This window comes from Salmo salar, unplaced genomic scaffold (genome assembly GCF_965601325.2).
Source record: "Salmo salar unplaced genomic scaffold, fSalSal1 ptg000257l, whole genome shotgun sequence".
NCBI lineage: Eukaryota > Metazoa > Chordata > Actinopteri > Salmoniformes > Salmonidae > Salmo > Salmo salar.
This window is the reverse complement of record NW_027675339.1, coordinates 4120001-4137841: the sequence shown is the minus strand read 5'-3', so window position 1 is coordinate 4137841 and position 17841 is coordinate 4120001. Positions and strand designations below refer to the sequence as shown.

The 17841-nt window shown below is 43.0% G+C and overlaps 1 long non-coding RNA gene across 1 annotated transcript; it reads left to right on the top strand.

Moving 5' to 3' along the window:
• The first annotated feature begins 5051 nt into the window (after window positions 1-5051).
• LOC145867277 (uncharacterized) lies at window positions 5052-14314 on the top strand. The gene is made up of 3 exons (XR_014383287.1): window positions 5052-5124; window positions 12791-12889; window positions 13721-14314. It is a non-coding gene; the product is annotated as an uncharacterized LOC145867277 (long non-coding RNA).
• Window positions 14315-17841: the final 3527 nt, after the last annotated feature.

The window sequence follows — 17841 nt, the reverse complement described above, 5'->3', positions numbered from 1 at the left end:
TGAAAGCACATTTTGCAATATTCTAAGTATATAGCCCAGGCATCACGGGCTCGCTATTTAGACACCCGGCAAGTTTAGCACTCACCATAATCATATTTACTATTATAAAAATGTCATTACCTTTTGTTGTCTTCGTCAGAATGCACACCCAGGACGTCTACTTCAATAACAAATGTTGGTTTGGTCCAAAATAATCCATCGTTATATCCGAATAGCGGCGTTTTGTTCGTGCGTTCCAGACACTATCCGAAATAGTAAAGAAGTGTCGCGCGCTTGGCGCAATTCCTGACAATAAAATTCAAAGTATTCAATTGCCGTACGTCGAAGCATGTCAACCGCTGTTTAAAATCAATTTTTACGTCATTTTTCTCGTAGAAAAGCGGTAAAATTCCGACAGGGAATCTCCTTTTCGGCAAACAGAGGAAAAAATCCCAAAGGCGGGGGCGGTCGGGGTCACGCGCATAAGCTAGTGTCTCTTGATGGGCCACTTGAGAAAGGCGATAATGTGTTTCAGCCTGGGGCTGGAATGACGACATTCTCTTTTTTCCCGGGCTATGAGAGCCTATGGACGACGTGGGAAGTGTCACGTTAGAGCAGAGATCCTTAGTAAATGATAGAGATGGCAAAGAAGTTCCAGAAATGGTCAGACAGGCCACTTCCTGTAAAGGAATCTCTCAGGTTTTGACCTGCCATTTGAGTTCTGTTATACTCACAGACACCATTCAAACAGTTTTAGAAAATTTAGGGTGTTTTCTATCCATATGTAATAAGTATATGCATATTCTATTTACTGAGTAGGAGTGGTAACCAGATTAAATCGGGTATGTTTTTTATCCAGCCGTGTCAATGCTGCCCCCTAGCCCTAACAGGTTAAAGTCAGTACTACAATAGTAATAAACCCTTCATTCATCAGTATCCTGAACATAGCTGGGTGTTTCTGGGATAGAGGGTTGATATTAAAGTCAGTACTACAATAGTAATAAACCCTTCATTCATCAGTACCCTGAACATAGCTGAGTGTTTCTGGGATAGAGGGTTGATATTAAAGTCAGTACTACAATAGTAATAAACCCTTCATTCACCAGTATCCTGAACATAGCTGGGTGTTTCTGGGATAGAGGGTTGATATTAAAGTCAGTACTACAATAGTAATAAACCATTCATTCATCAGTACCCTGAACATAGCTGGGTGTTTCTGGGATAGAGGGTTGATATTAAAGTCAGTACTACAATAGTAATAAACCCTTCATTCATCAGTATCCTGAACATAGCTGGGTGTTTCTGGGATAGAGGGTTGATATTAAAGTCGGTACTACAATAGTAATAAACCCTTCATTCATCAGTACCCTGAACATAGCTGGGTGTTTCTGGGATAGAGGGTTGATATTAAAGTCAGTACTACAATAGTAATTAACCCTTCATTCATCAGTATCCTGAACATAGCTGGGTGTTTCTGGGATAGAGGGTTGATATAAAAGTCTATATATTCAGCAATAAAAGTCTATATATTCAGCAATACAGTAAGATTCTGAGACACAATCACTTCCTATTGGTCAGCTGCAGGGAACCGCCCACGTCTCTGAGACACAATCACTTCCTATTGGTCAGCCGCAGGGAACCGCCCACGTCTCTGAGACACAATCACTTACTATTGGTCAGCCGCAGGGAACCGTAAACGTCTCTGAGACACAATCACTTCCTATTGGTCAGCTGCAGGGAACCGCCCACGTCTCAGGAGATATGTATTTTAGGCAGTAAGTAAAACTGCCTAGGCCTTGGAGAATCTGTCCCAAAAAGACAGACCATCTGTTTATCTGTAATGTACTTATCCTCATACAGTTTATCTCCTGGATTCATCTTTGTGTTTTCCGGTTGTGTTGGACAATGGAACATAGTGTTTAACATGATCCTATTGTCTATTGGCTTCAAGAAGATATTCACTTTATCCATTACAACAATCTGAGCCCCCTTATCTGCTGGTTTAATCACTATATTTCTAGAGCTTGATTTTTAACCATTTGTAAGGTTAAGCTGATAAAAAGGTCTGGTTCTGAATTGTGAAAAGGAAGTCACATCCCTACGTATCAGAGTCTGTATAGTTTCTGACTCCAACTGAGGTTCCCAATGTGAGGGGTTTGGAAATAGTATCTGAGGAAAATCTGTTTCATTTTCACAATGATCTGATAACTTCAATCTTCTATGATAGACGTGTAGATCCCCTCCGGAGCTCCTCCCAGTCCACCTGTTTAGGAGTTGGTATGAAAGTCAGTCCACCTGTTTAGGAGTTGGTATGAAAGTCAGTCCACCTGTTTAGGAGTTGGTATGAAAGTCAGTCCACCTGTTTAGGAGTTGGTATGAAAGTCAGTCCACCTGTTTAGGAGTTGGTATGAAAGTCAGTCCACCTGTTTAGGAGTTGGTATGAAAGTCAGTCCACCTGTTTAGGAGTTGGTATGAAAGTCAGCCCACCTGTTTAGGAGCTGATATGAAAGTCAGTCCACCTGTTTAGGAGTTGGTATGAAAGTCAGTCCACCTGTTTAGGAGTTGGTATGAAAGTCAGTCCACCTGTTTAGGAGTTGGTATGAAAGTCAGTCCACCTGTTTAGGAGTTGGTATGAAAGCCAGTCCACCTGTTTAGGAGTTGGTATGAAAGTCACTCCACCTGTTTAGAAGTTGGTATGAAAGTCAGTCCACCTGTTTAGGAGTTAGTATGAAAGTCAGTCCTCTTTCTAGAACCTCACTCTCGGCTTGGTTGAGCCCAATGGGACATTGCTGGTCAAGACCTGAAATGGGTTGTGAAGTAGTATGGACATATTGATGGAACAAGGTCACTAAACTGGTGGATAGACAGGGTAGATCCAAGAGCCTCTGCTGTCATCTAGAGGGGGTTTCTCTGTACTGCTTGACACATGGAGACTCAATGGAGGCCCAGTGCAAGTGCCCAAAGTAAGGTCCAGACAATTGTTTGTCAGGCTGGGATCTATAAAGCAGTATGTTCTTCAATTAGATGCCAACTAATATTCATACAGGGACAATAGGTGGACAGGAGGAAGAATGGTGGTCCTGATTCATACAGGGACAATAGGTGGGGCAGGAGGAAGAATGGTGTTCCTGATTCATACAGGGACAATAGGTGGACAGGAGGAAGAATGGTGGTCCTGATTCATACAGGGACAATAGGTGGACAGGAGGAAGAATGGTGGTCCTGATTCATAAAGGGACAATAGGTGGACAGGAGGAAGAATGGTGGTCCTGATTCATACAGGGACAATAGGTGGACAGGAGGAAGAATGGTGTTCCTGATTCATAAAGGGACAATAGGTGGACAGGAGGAAGAATGGTGGTCCTGATTCATACAGGGACAATAGGTGGGCAGGAGGAAGAATGGTGGTCCTGATTCATACAGGGACAATAGGTGGACAGGAGGAAGAATGGTGGTCCTGATTCATACAGGGACAAAAGGTGGGGCAGGAGGAAGAATGGTGGTCCTGATTCATACAGGGACAATAGGTGGACAGGAGGAAGAATGGTGCTCCTGATTCATACAGGGACAATAGGTGGACAGGAGGAAGAATGGTGGTCCTGATTCATACAGGGACAATAGGTGGACAGGAGGAAGAATGGTGGTCCTGATTCATACAGGGACAATAGGTGGACAGGAGGAAGAATGGTGGTCCTGATTCATACAGGGACAATAGGTGGACAGGAGGAAGAATGGTGGTCCTGATTCATACAGGGACAATAGGTGGACAGGAGGAAGAATGGTGGTCCTGATTCATACAGGGACAATAGGTGGACAGGAGGAAGAATGGTGGTCCTGATTCATACAGGGACAATAGGTGGACAGGAGGAAGAATTGTGTTCCTGATTCATACAATTCCTATTTTTTCTTTAGAGCTTCAGATTGAGATTGTTGTTATTCTACAGTATGTTTTTCTTCAGTGTTGCACTCTGGGTTCTCCAAGGGGAATACTCCCCCTGTTCTCCTCTTGACAGTTGTAGCTCCATGCTTTTGCTGGGAATTGTCCACTGTTGGTATCAATTTATCTGGTCCAAAAAATACACGTTTTAGCTGAATCCCCAGTTAGAATCCATGTGGTTCTTTTAAAAGTTTCTAAAACGATTAAAAGTACATTTAAAAAAATGTGTTCCTGACATTTCACCACAATAGGCGTCTTCAGACAATGGACAACAAGTAGCCAAACAAAGCATAATGATGAATCATAATGAATCAGATTACATGGAGAGGCGGGACCTGATCCTATGTCATAATGAATCAGATTACATGGAGAGGGGGGACCTGATCCTAGATTATAATGAATCAGATTACATGGAGAGGGGGGACCTGATCCTAGATTATAATGAATCAGATTACATGGAGAGGGGGGACCTGATCCTAGATCAAAATGAATCAGATTACATGGAGAGGGGGGACCTGATCCTAGATCATAATGAATCAGATTACATGGAGAGGGGGGGACCTGATCCTATATCATAATGAATCAGATTACATGGAGAGGGGGGGACCTGATCCTAGATCATAATGAATCAGATTACATGGAGAGGAGGGACCTGATCCTACATCATAAATAATCAGATTACATGGAGAGGAGGGGACCTGATCCTATATCATAATGAATCAGATTACATGGAGAGGGGGGACCTGATCCTATATCATAATGAATCAGATTACATGGAGAGGGGGGACCTGATCCTAGATCATAATGAATCAGATTACATGGAGAGGGGGGGACCTGATCCTAGATCATAATGAATCAGATTACATGGAGAGGGGGACCTGATCCTAGATTATAATGAATCAGAGTACATGGAGAGGAGGGAACTGATGCTAAATCATAATGAATCAGATTACATGGAGAGGGGGGGACCTGATCCTAGATCAGCAATCTAACTCTGGGACACTGCCTGTATGAAACCGAACACATAGTTGTAAAGTGTAGTTACAGCAGGTGTTTACTGCCATCTAGTGGATGATACCAATAAAACACTTTATTTTCAGGGTGGGGAGGCGGCTGATTGAAACCGAAAGTAAAGTTGTTCTTTTGTTCAGGATCCATTTTGAGACGACAGAGCAGAAAACACTACATGGAGATTATTGAAAAATAAAGTAAGTATTTCTGAACAATAATCTATTCTAATGGACAGAGTAAGAGAATGAATACTAGGAATGAGATATTACTAGTTAGTAGAACTGCTACTTGAGCTGAGTTGCTGATAGACAGCAGTTTTCAAAGTGGAAACTAATCAGTAGGTCTACATGTTATCAGTAAAACGTCTGGTAAAGATGGTGGAGGAGCTTTTACATTATATGGTTTTATGTTTATCTCAGGGTTTCTCAATCCTTTTGTTCTTACCAGCACTTACACACCGGATTCAACTAATCATCAAATATATATTTGAAGATAGATTTAAGGCATCATTAAAACCTTTTGGGTTTGTAGGCCTGTTTACAATTATTAAAGTCCTACAGTAATTCATATTTTGGAGGAAAAAAACACAGCTAAACTTGGTTACGAGTAAATTATATGTTTAGCAAAAATAACATAAGAAGGACTATAATAAAAAAACTGAAGCAAGATTCGGTACAATGTCATGATTTGCTGCTGTCGCATGCAACTGACTGTTACCTCTGGTTACTGTTGTAAATGCCTCTGGGTTTAGAACTCTGTGTCTCAGTGCCCTGCGACAGTGGGAAGTTCGTTTTGCATGGCCCGGTGCTACAGGTGAGTGGAGTTTTATTTTAAGGAACAATGGAATGGTCTAAAATGCGTAAACTCTGCGCACCCGGGGAGCCGGGCAATGCAAAACGAATTCACCCAGTGACCGTTGCTTTATTTCCTTATATGAAATTGAAAGTAACTTTGTAGCCCACGCAGTTACAAAATGTCTGTTGAAACTGTGGCTCATATGTCTCTAGAACGTTAGAACAGTGGTGGAAAAAGTACTCAATTCTCATACTTGAGTAAAAGTAAAGATACCTTAATAGAAAATGACTCAATTAAAAGTGAAAGTCACCCAGTAAAATACTTCTTCAGTAAAAGTCAAAGTATTTGGTTTCAAATATAATTAAGTATCAAAAGTAAATGTAATTGCTAAAATATACTTAAGCATCAAAAGTAAAAGTAAAGTAGTGATCATTTAAAATTCATTTTATTAAGCAAACCAGACGGCACAATTTTCTTGTTATTTTAATTTACGGATAGCCAGGGTCACACTCCAACACTCAGACATCATTTAAAAATGAAGCATTTGTGTTTAGTGAGTCCTCCAGGTCAGAGGCAGTAATGACCAGGGATGTTCTCTGTTTAGTGAGTCCTTCAGATCAGAGGCAGTAGGGATGACCAGGGATGTTCTCTGTTTAGTGAGTCCTCCAGATCAGAGGCAGTAGGGATGTTCTCTGTTTAGTGAGTCCTCCAGATCAGAGGCAGTAGGGATGACCAGGGATGTTCTCTGTTTAGTGAGTCCTCCAGATCAGAGGCAGTAGGGATGTTCTCTTGATAAGTGTTCAAATTGGACCGTTTTCTGTCCTGCTAAGCATTCAAATCAAATCAAATTTATTTTTATATAGCCCTTCGTACATCAGCTGATATTCTCAAAGTGCTGTACAGAAACCCAGCCTAAAACCCCAAACAGCAAGCAAAGCATGTGAAAGAAGCACGGTGGCTAGGAAAAACTCCCTAGGAAAAACTCCCTAGAAAGGCCAAAAACCTAGGAAGAAACCTAGAGAGGAACCAGGCTATGAGGGGTGGCCAGTCCTCTTCTGGCTGTGCAGGGTGGATATTATAACAGAACATGGTCAAAATGTTAAAATGTTAAAATGTTCATAAATGACCAGCATGGTCAAATAATAATAATCATAGTAGTTGTCGAGGGTGCAACAAGCACGTCCGGTGAACAGGTCAGGGTTCCATAGCCGCAGGCAGAACAGTTGAAACTGGAGCAGCAGCACGGCCAGGTGGACTGGGGACAGCAAGGAGTCATCATACCAGGTAGTCCTGAGGCATGGTCCTAGGGCTCAGGTCCTCCGAGAGAAAGACAGAAAGAGAGAAAGAGAGAATTAGAGAGAGCATATTTAAATACACACAGGACACCGGATAAGACAAGAGAAATACTCCAGATGTAACAGACTGACCCTAGCCCCCCGACACATAAACTACTGCAGCATAAATACTGGAGGCTGAGACAGGAGGGATCAGAAGACACTGTGGCCCCATCCGATGATACCCCCGGACAGGGCCAAACAGGCAGGATATAACCCCACCCACTTTGCCAAAGCACAGCCCCCACACCACTAGAGGGATGTCTCCAACCACCAACTTACCGTCCTAAGACAAGGCCGAGTATAGCCCACAACGATCTCCGCCATGGCACAACCCAAGGGGGGGGGGGGGGGGGGGCGCCAACCCAGACAGGAAGACCACGTCAGTGACTCAACCCACTCAAGTGACGCACCCCTCCCATGGACGGCATGGAAGAACACCAGTAGGCCAGTGACTCAGCCTCTGTAAAAGGGTTAGAGGCAGAGAATCCCAGTGGAAAGAAGGGAACCGGCAAGGCAGAGACAGCAAGGGCGGTTCGTTGCTCCAGCCTTTCCGTTCACCTTCACACTCCTGGGCCAGACTATACTTAATCATAGGACCTACTGAAGAGATAAGTCTTCAGTAAAGACTTAAAGGTTGAGACTGAGTCTGCGTCTCTCACATTGGTAGGCAGACCATTCCATAAAAATGGAGCTCTATAGGAGAAAGCCCTACCTCCAGCCGTTTGCTTAGAAATTCTAGGGACAATTAGGAGGCCTGCGTCTTGTGACCGTAGCGTACGTGTAGGTATGTACGGCAGGACCAAATCGGAAAGATAGGTAGGAGCAAGCCCATGTAATGCTTTGTAGGTTAGCAGTAAAACCTTGAAATCAGCCCTTGCCTTAACAGGAAGCCAGTGTAGGGAGGCTAACACTGGAGTAATATGATCAAATTTTTTGGTTCTAGTCAGGATTCTAGCAGCCGTATTTAGCACTAACTGAAGTTTATTTAGTGCTTTATCCGGGTAGCCGGAAAGTAGAGCATTGCAGTAGTCCAGCCTAGAAGTAACAAAAGCATGGATTAATTTTTCTGCGTCATTTTTGGACAGAAAATTTCTGATTTTTGCAATGTTACGTAGATGGAAAAAAGCTGTCCTTGAAACAGTCTTGATATGTTCTTCAAAAGAGAGATCAGGGTCCAGAGTAACGCCGAGGTCCTTCACAGTTTTATTTGAGACGACTGTACAACCATCCAGATTAATTGTCAGATTCAACAGAAGATCTCTTTGTTTCTTGGGACCTAGAACAAGCATCTCTGTTTTGTCCGAGTTTAAAAGTAGAAAGTTTGCAGCCATCCACTTCTTTATGTCTGAAACACAGGCTTCTAGCGAGGGCAATTTTGGGGCTTCACCATGTTTCATTGAAATGTACAGCTGTGTGTCGTCTGCATAGCAGTGAAATTTAACATTATGTTTTCGAATGACATCCCCAAGAGGTAAAATATATAGTGAAAACAATAGTGGTCCTAAAACGGAACCTTGAGGAACACCGAAATTTACAATTGATTTGTCAGAGGACAAACCATTCACAGAGACAAACTGATATCTTTCCGACAGATAAGATCTAAACCAGGCCAGAACTTGTCCATGTAGACCAATTTGGGTTTCCAATCTCTCCAAAAGAATGTGGTGATCGATGGTATCAAAAGCGGCACTAAGATCTAGGAGCACGAGGACAGATGCAGAGCCTCGGTCTGACGTCATTAAAAGGTCATTTACCACCTTCACAAGTGCAGTCTCAGTGCTATGATGGGGTCTAAAACCAGACTGAAGCGTTTCGTATACATTGTTTGTCTTCAGGAAGGCAGTCAGTTGCTGTGCAACAGCTTTTTCTAAAATTTTGGAGAGGAATGGAAGATTCGATATAGGCCGATAGTTTTTTATAATTTCTGGATCAAGATTCGGCTTTTTCAAGAGAGGCTTTATTACTGCCACTTTTAGTGAGCTTGGTACACATCCGGTGGATAGAGAGCCGTTTATTATGTTCAACATAGGAGGGCCAAGCACAGGAAGCAGCTCTTTCAGTAGTTTAGTTGGAATAGGGTCCAGTATGCAGCTTGAGGGTTTGGAGGCCATGATTATTTTCATCATTGCGTCAAGAGATATAGTACTAAAACACTTTAGTATCTCCCTTGATCCTAGGTCCTGGCAGAGTTGTGCAGACTCAGGACAATGGAGCTTTGGAGGAATACCCAGATTTAAAGAGGAGTCTGTAATTTGCTTTCTAATGATCATGATCTTTTCCTCAAAGAAGTTCATAAATTTATTACTGCTGAAGTGAAAGCCATCCTCCATTTGCGAAGGCTGCTTTTTAGTTAGCTTTGCGACAGTATCAAAAAGAAATTTCGGATTGTTCTTATTTTCCTCAATTAAGTTGGAAAAATAGGATGATCGAGCAGCAGTAAGGGCTCTTCGATACTGCACGGTACTGTCTTTCCAAGCTAGTCGGAAGACTTCCAGTTTGGTGTGGCGCCATTTCCGTTCCAATTTTCTGGAAGCTTGCTTCAGAGCTCGTGTATTTTCTGTATACCAGGGAGCTAGTTTCTTATGACAGATGTTTTTAGTTTTTAGGGGTGCAACTGCATCTAGGGTATTGCGCAAGGTTAAATTGAGTTCCTCGGTTAGGTGGTTAACTGATTTTTGTCCTCTGACGTCCTTGGGTAGGCAGAGGCAGTCTGGAAGGGCATCAAGGAATCTTTGGGTTGTCTGAGAATTTATAGCACGACTTTTAATGCTCCTTGGTTGGGGTCTGAGCAGATTATTTGTTGCAATTGCAAACGTAATAAAATGGTGGTCCGATAGTCCAGGATTATGAGGAAAAACATTTAGATCCACAACATTTATTCCATGGGACAAAACTAGGTCCAGAGTATGACTGTGGCAGTGAGTAGGTCCAGAGACATGTTGGACAAAACCCACTGAGTCGATGATGGCTCCGAAAGCCTTTTGGAGTGGGTCTGTGGACTTTTCCATGTGAATGTTAAAGTCACCAAAAATTAGAATATTATCTGCTATGACTACAAGATCCGATAGGAATTCAGGGAACTCAGTGAGGAACACTGCATATGGCCCAGGAGGCCTATAAACAGTAGCTATAAAAAGTGAGTGAGTAGGCTGCATAGATTTCATGACTAGAAGCTCAAAAGACGAAAACGTCATTGTTGTTTTTTTTTTTGTAAATTGAAATTTGCTATCGTAAATGTTAGCAACACCTCCGCCTTTGCCGGATGCACGGGGGGTATGGTCACTAATGTAACCTGGGGGTGAGGCCTCATTTAACACAGTAAATTCATCAGGCTTAAGCCATGTTTCAGTCAGGCCAATCACGTCAAGATTATTATCAGTGATTAGTTCATTGACTATAACTGCCTTGGAAGTGAGGGATCTAACATTAAGTAACCCAATTTTGAGATGTGAGGTATCACAATCTCTTTCAATAATGGCAGGAATGGAGGAGGTCTTTATACTAGTGAGATTGCTAAAGCGAACACCGCCATTTTTAATTTTGCCCAACCTAGATCGAGGCACAGACACGGTCTCAATGGGGGAAGCTGAGCTGACTACACTGACTGTGCTAGTGGCAGACTCCACTAAGCTGGCAGGCTGGCTAACAGCCTGCTGCCTGGCCTGCACCCTATTTCATTGTGGAGCTAGAGGAGTTAGAGCCCTGTCTATGTTCGTAGATAAGATGAGAGCACCCCTCCAGCTAGGATGGAGTCCGTCACTCCTCAACAGGCCAGGCTTGGTCCTGTTTGTGGGTGAGTCCCAGAAAGAGGGCCAATTATCTACAAATTCTATCTTTTGGGAGGGGCAGAAAACAGTTTTCAACCAGCGATTGAGTTGTGAGACTCTGCTGTAGAGCTCATCACTCCCCCTAACTGGGAGGGGGCCAGAGACAATTAATCGATGCCGACACATCTTTCTAGCTGATTTACACGCTGAAGCTATGTTGCGCTTGGTGACCTCTGACTGTTTCATCCTAACATCGTTGGTGCCGACGTGGATAACAATATCTCTATACTCTCTACACTCGCCAGTTTTAGCTTTAGCCAGCACCGTCTTTAGATTAGCCTTAACGTCGGTAGCCCTGCCCCCTGGTAAACAGTGTATGATCGCTGGATGGTTAGTTTTAAGTCTAATACTGCGGGTAATGGAGTCGCCAATGACTAGGGTTTTCAATTTGTCAGAGCTAATGGTGGGAGCCGTCGGCGTCTCAGACCCCACAACGGGAGGAGTAGAGACCAGAGAAGTCTCGGCCTCCGACTCCGACTCGCTTAATGGGGAGAACCGGTTGAAAGTTTCTGTCGGCTGAATAAGCGACACCGGTTGAGCATTCCTACAGCGTTTCCCTCCAGAAGCCATGAGAAAGATGTCCGGCTGCGGGGACTGTGCGAGGGGGTTTATACTAACGTTACTATCTGTACTTACTGGTGGCACAGACGCTGTTTCATCCTTTCCTACACTGAAATTACCCTTGCCTAACGATCGCGTCTGAAGCTGGGCTTGCAGCACAGCTATCCTTGCCGTAAGGCGATCGTTCTCCTGTATATTATAAGTACAACGACTGCAATTAGAAGGCATCATGTTAATGTTACTTAGCTTCGGCTGTTTGAAGTCCTGACGAACCATGTCCAGATAAAACCTCCGGGGATGAATGAAAAAAGTTGAGTGAGGAAAAAAGTTGAGTGAGGGAAAAAGTAAAAATATACGGTAATGAAAAAGTAAAAAACCGTCAGGTATCAAAGTAAGATCGGGAACAAAAACGCACAGCATTCAACATGTAACGAGTACTTTTGGGTGTCAGGGAAAATGTATGGAGTAAAAAGTACATCATTTTCTTCATGAATGTAGAGAAGTAAAAGAGAAAGTTGTTAAAAATATATTTCTCAAAGAGATAATGAATGAATGAGAACAATTGACATTCAAGAATTAGTCACTGTGTTAACCACAACCAACATGCTGGATCTCTGTTTAGTTGTCACTGTGTTAACCACAACCAACATGCTGGATCTCTGTTTAGTTGTCACTGTGTTAACCACAACCAACATGCTGGATCTCTGTTTAGTTGTTACTGTGTTAACCACAACCAACATGCTGGATCTCTGTTTAGTTGTCACTGTGTTAACCACAACCAACATGTTGGATCTCTGTTTAGGACGTCACTGTGTTAACCACAACCAACATGCTGGATCTCTGTTTAGTTGTCACTGTGTTAACCACAACCAACATGCTGGATCTCTGTTTAGTTGTCACTGTGTTAACCACAACCAACATGCTGGATCTCTGTTTAGTTGTTACTGTGTTAACCACAACCAACATGCTGGATCTCTGTTTAGTTGTCACTGTGTTAACCACAACCAACATGCTGGATCTCTGTTTAGTTGTCACTGTGTTGACCACAACCAACATGCTGGATCTCTGTTTAGTTGTCACTGTGTTAACCACAACCAACATGCTGGATCTCTGTTTAGTTGTCACTGTGTTAACCACAACCAACATGTTGGATCTCTGTTTAGTTGTTACTGTGTTGACCACAACCAACATGCTGGATCTCTGTTTAGTTGTCACTGTGTTAACCACAACCAACATGCTGGGTCTCTGTTTAGTTGTCACTGTGTTAACCACAACCAACATGCTGGATCTCTGTTTAGTTGTCCCTGTGTTGACCACAATCAACATGTTGGATCTCTGTTTAGGGGTCAGTGCTCTAAAATGAGTCTCTCTGGGGAGAGAGAGGAGGGGGGCCCTGCCTCTAAAATGCATCTCTCTGGGGGACATGACACCAAAGCTAAGAGGTAAGATGACAATTTTATGAAGAATTTATTAACTTTATTTCCAAAATAAATAGCTATCTTAAGATGAATGCAGTTACTGTAAATCTCTCTGGATAAGAGCATCTGCTAAATCAGGGGTTCTCAATCCGGGGTCTGTGGAGGTACTGCAGGGGTTCTCAATCCGGGGTCTGTGGAGGTACTGCAGGGGCTCCACGGCACCCTGACTGTACTCGTTGCAATGTAACACATTTGATAGAATTTTCACATGACACGACCACTTTGCCTACTCTTAATTATTGCCTAATATAATGGAATGCATATTTTCTTTACCAATTCTGATCGTTGTTACAAGAAGAATTTTGACAATATTCCCGTTATATCAACACACTCTTCACACCCGTTTAACAACTCTAAATAGCTTTGGCATAGTAGGCATCAAGTCCCTTGCCAATAATGTTGCCTGCAACGTTGCATACAATGTTCATTTTCATCGAACACAGATTACGCCCTAGATGTCTTCAATTGCCCAATTTATAGCCATGCCAAATTTAGGATAATTTTTTTAACAATGTGATGTTGTGCTCCCAAGGGAGAACTTGAAATAACATGATGTGGATAATTAAATAATCAAAAGAAAAACGTGTTAATTTTACACTCAGAAAAGAAGGTTCCTTATAGAACCAAAAAGGCTTCTATCACTTCCTTAATATATGGAACCACTAAAAGTGATATATATTTTGGGGTTCAGTGAAGAAGAACCTCTAGAGTTCTGATCAACGAAAGGTGAATGTTTTGAGGATGTGAACCCAGCAGCCCTCCAGTGGTCAGATCAATTCCTCCTGTTTTTTCCAGCGCCCGGCCCGGGATTCAAACCAGCCACCTTTCAGCCACAGGTCCAACTCCTGCCACAGCTCCAACTCCTTAATCGCTGGGCGAAAACCTGAGTTAATCTTGGGAAATTAGCATAAATTAATCTGCCAAAATGAAGACAAAATGCTTTGGAGACATACATGGTATCACTTGTTATACATAAGTATTATACATAAATCATTGCCAAAAGGACAGGACATATATTATTTATGGATTGATCATATCAAATATCAAAACATTATTTTAACTACTACAAAGCATTTACATGTGGCTCAGGAACCACTGACTCACTGCATTGTTCTATAGTATTATCAAGACACCTGCTGTTAACTCTTAACTACTTAGGACAGCTCACGAGGTGTTCTAAATATCTGCTGACTAGGTGGGACTAGAGATTTCATGCATAGCTTTAATTTATTCCCCGAAGTGTCAAATGTCTTTATTCTCAGCACTTATACGACCACTTCTCTACTCTGAGACGCTTTGTGGATATGGGCCTAGATCTCAAAATATTGTTATAAAAAAAGTGGAACGTTTGTTTAACATAATAATAAAAAATGAATATTACTAATGTAACCCACTGTAAAGACTGGGCTTAGTTGATTGTGTTGCACTGCTCAAGTCCGCGTTCTGGAACTGTCCGAGTCCACGTCCGGTGTGGCACCAAGAATATTGTCCGGTTACGCGCAGAGTGGACTAAGGTAAATTTTGGGGAATAACGATGGAGTTTGTTACAGTGTTGAAACGCCAAACTTTATTGTTCAATTAGCTTTTTGCTTTACGGTCAGGGACAGGATGAGTGTAGCCAGATCCTTTTCACTCTCTATCCTTGTTTCATTTTGTGGTTCACCGGATTCGTCATCATCATCGAGACAAACGACAGACGAACGTCCTGCTAGCTAGCCAAGCTAGTCGGTAAAGCTAGGTAAGCTAGCTAGCTACTCTACCAGCAGCATCCTAGTTATCCTAGCTAGTCGGTACAGCTAGGTAAGCTAGCTAGCTACTCTACCAGCAGCATCCTAGTTATCCTAGCTAGTCGGTACAGCTAGGTAAGCTAGCTAGCATCTCTACCAGCAGCATCCTAGTTATCCAAGCTAGTAGGTACAGCTGGGTAAGCTAGCTAGCTAGCTACCCTACCAGCAGCATCCTAGTTATCCTAGCTAGTCGGTACAGCTGGGTAAGCTAGCTAGCTACTCTACCAGCAGCATCCTAGTTATCCTAGCTAGTTAGTACAGCTAGGTAAGCTAGCTAGCTACTCTACCAGCAGCATCCTAGTTATCCTAGCTAGTTGGAACAGCTGGGTAAGCTAACTAGCTACTCTACCAGCAGCATCCTAGTTATCCAAGCTAGTCGGTACAGCTGGGTAAGCTAGCTAGCTAGCTACTCTACCAGCAGCATCCTAGTTATCCTAGCTAGTCGGTACAGCTGGGTAAGCTAGCTAGCTACTCTACCAGCAGCATCCTAGTTATCCTAGCTAGTCGGTACAGCTGGGTAAGCTAGCTAGCTACTCTACCAGCAGCATCCTAGTTATCCTAGCTAGTTAGAACAGCTGGGTAAGCTAACTAGCTACTCTACCAGCAGCATCCTAGTTATCCTAGCTAGTCGTTACAGCTAGGTAAGCTAGCTAGCTACTCTACCAGCAGCATCCTATTTATCCTAGCTAGTCGTTACAGCTAGGTAAGCTAGCTAGCTACTCTACCAGCAGCATCCTAGTTATCCTAGCTAGTCGGTACAGCTAGGTAAGCTAGCTAGCTACTCTACCAGCAGCATCCTAGTTATCCTAGCTTGTCGGTACAGCTAGGTAAGCTAGCTAGCTACTATACCAGCAGCATCCTAGTTATCCTAGCTAGTCGGTACAGCTAGGTAAGCTAGCTAGCTACTCTACCAGCAGCATCCTAGTTATCCTAGCTAGTCGGTACAGCTGGGTAAGCTAGCTAGCTACTCTACCAGCAGCATCCTAGTTATCCAAGCTAGTTGGTACAGCTAGGTAAGCTAGCTAGCATCTCTACCAGCAGCATCCTAGTTATCCAAGCTAGTCGGTACAGCTGGGTAAGCTAGCTAGCTAGCTACCCTACCAGCAGCATCCTAGTTATCCTAGCTAGTCGGTACAGCTGGGTAAGCTAGCTAGCTACTCTACCAGCAGCATCCTAGTTATCCTAGCTAGTCGGAACAGCTGGGTAAGCTAGCTAGCTACTATACCAGCAGCATCCTAGTTATCCTAGCTAGTCAGAACTGCTAGGTAAGCTAGCTAGCTACTATACCAGCAGCATCCTAGTTATCCTAGCTAGTCGGTACAGCTAGGTAAGCTAGCTAGCTACTCTACCAGCAGCATCCTAGTTATCCTAGCTAGTCGGTACAGCTATGTAAGCTAGCTAGCTACTCTACCAGCAGCATCCTAGTTATCCTAGCTAGTCGGTACAGCTAGGTAAGCTAGCTAGCTACTCTACCAGCAGCATCCTAGTTATCCTAGCTAGTTGGAACAGCTAGGTAAGCTAGTTCGCTACTCTACCAGCAGCATCCTAGTTATCCTAGCTAGTCGGAACAGCTGGGTAAGCTAGCTAGCTACTATACCAGCAGCATCCTAGTTATCCTAGCTAGTCAGTACTGCTAGGTAAGCTAGCTAGCTACTATACCAGCAGCATCCTAGTTATCCTAGCTAGTCGGTACAGCTAGGTAAGCTAGCTAGCTACTCTACCAGCAGCATCCTAGTTATCCTAGCTAGTCGGTACAGCTATGTAAGCTAGCTAGCTACTCTACCAGCAGCATCCTAGTTATCCTAGCTAGTCGGTACAGCTAGGTAAGCTAGCTAGCTACTCTACCAGCAGCATCCTAGTTATCCTAGCTAGTCGGTACAGCTAGGTAAGCTAGTTCGCTACTCTACCAGCAGCATCCTAGTTATCCTATCCTCCCTCTCTCGTTGACGGATGCTGGCTACCTCTGTCCGGTTCTCCTCTCTTCACTAGATGGACGGTAACTTTAGTGTTTAACCCCTCTGTATCCAAGGACCAATCTTTTGAATATTTTTTTCGGGGCGCCTCAAGTAGGCTGGACACATTCCATTTTGTTTATTCTCAGCTGCCTCACCAACGTCTGAATGTGAATTAATAACTTTTAATTGCTAAATATTTCCAATAGATGGCAGCATAAGACCACGAAGCATCAGTTATAGGCTACAAGCAGCAATATGATTGACATAAAATAGCATGCAACCACAGACTATATGTCCCATGATTTTCTAAAATGGTCACTCATTAACATAACTTTAGTTAGCTATATATCTCGTTTTAGGGCTGTGTTGCTTTTAGGAGAGCAAATTAATAGTGACTAGAGCAGGTATTGAACCTCAGTATACATTTATTATAAAAAGTAATCTTAATATCTGATATTGCGAGTAAACAACCTCAGAATAGAAAAGACAAGAGTGCGTCTTCCAGCCCACCAATAAATTACATCATTCAACCCTCCCGGTTAGTAAATTTACCTCAACATGCCCCTGGAGAAGGCAGAGCGATGACACCAGCTTTTTACCGGGGCTGAGTTGACTACTAGAGAGAGAAGGCAGAGCGACGACACCAGCTTTTTACCGGGGCTGAGTTGACTACTAGAGAGAGAAGGCAGAGTGACGACACCAGCTTTTTACCGGGGCTGAGTTGACTACTAGAGAGAGAAGGCAGAGTGACGACACCAGCTTTTTATACATTTTGTTCATTATTTAAAAAAATAAACTACTGATTTAGATGGGTGAGATTATCTGCCAAAGTAACAGCCCTGTAGACAAAGAAGAGCTCTCCAGTAGGTACCAAAACATTCAAAGGACTTTTTCTCAAAAGTGAGGTTCCAAGTTGATTAACATTCAAAGCAGAATTACTTTCCCATTGTTCCTCAACTGCAGTGTCTGATATACCATTTTCTAGCTCTGAGTCTCTACTTTTATCCAATGTAAAAAACACCATTTTGCTACATAAGATCGAAACGGTCGGTCACATTTGAGAGTGAGGCAGATATATAGCATTTTGTAAAAAATTATTATTTGTCTCTCTGAAAGGAAACCATCAAGTGATAGATTTTAAACAAAAACATGTCTGTCATTGAACAACCCCATG